Raw genomic sequence first — 1080 nt, forward strand, 5'->3', positions numbered from 1 at the left:
TATAATAGCAGAAAAAAAAATCTTTATCCTAATATGAGTATGATGTTAATGTCCTCTTTTTGCTTCTTGCCTTCAAAGCTGCCTGAGAGATTTCAAGATGCCACTGTTGTTGGTTGTTATGCTGTACCTCAGGATTTAATTTAATTTTTGGCCTGTTCTGTTTTTAAACTCTCTTTCCCTCTCTACACCTCTATTCTGGTCTTTCCACTATTTAAAGAAACAAACAGTTAAGGGCTGGCTTTTGGGCTGAGTGTATTTGTGTTCATTTGTTGCTTAAGAACCCACCAGTGGTGAGGGTGGCGGGCCTTCTCTCACTCAGGCATCCCCTCTAGTCATCAGAATGGAGGTGCACAAACAATGGGGTGACAATTAACAGATATAATAATAATAATGTTAATAATAATAATAATAAAAGATAATCAGAAAAAAAACAAAACCAACAAAGTATATTGTCTACCTTTGCTGTGATTTTCCCGTGGCATTTTTCTGTGGTGTGTCTGCTCCTCTGCTTGGTCTTGCCATTTGGCCTCACCCAAGTTGTTGGCTATGGGCCGCCGAGCCCGGCAGATTCAAAAGTATGCAATTTCTTACTTCTGCGTCAAGTTCCACTAGCTATAAGCCTTCAAACTTTTTAAATTTAACTAGCTATGTTGCATGCAAGCAACTACAAGTTCACTTTAGTATAAATCATGGCGGGTTATTACATACCTTGAGGACTAAGAATCAGGGAAGGAATGAAGAGTAATGGGCTGTATGAAGGACTGCATCCTCTTAATGGTGCCATGGCTCTGTATAATAAGCACTGGCCTGCAAACCACAAGGTCTGGGTTCAAGCCTGCCTGCCAGTATGCAGGAGATACCTAGAAAGAGAGTGTGTCCTGGTTAGCAGTGGGGATTAATGCACTGGACTGCAAGGCAGAACCACAATGTTAGAACTGATTGAATAGCACTTAACAATAACATATAAGGACTCCTGGTATGGTGGTTCTACAGGATTAACATTGGACTGCGAACCATGAGGTCAGCAGTTCAAAACCACCAGCTGCTCCTCATAAACACTACACAGGGTTATTATGAGTC

The sequence above is a fragment of the Chrysochloris asiatica genome, unplaced genomic scaffold, assembly GCF_000296735.1.
Source record: "Chrysochloris asiatica unplaced genomic scaffold, ChrAsi1.0 scaffold00068, whole genome shotgun sequence".
Lineage (NCBI taxonomy): Eukaryota > Metazoa > Chordata > Mammalia > Afrosoricida > Chrysochloridae > Chrysochloris > Chrysochloris asiatica.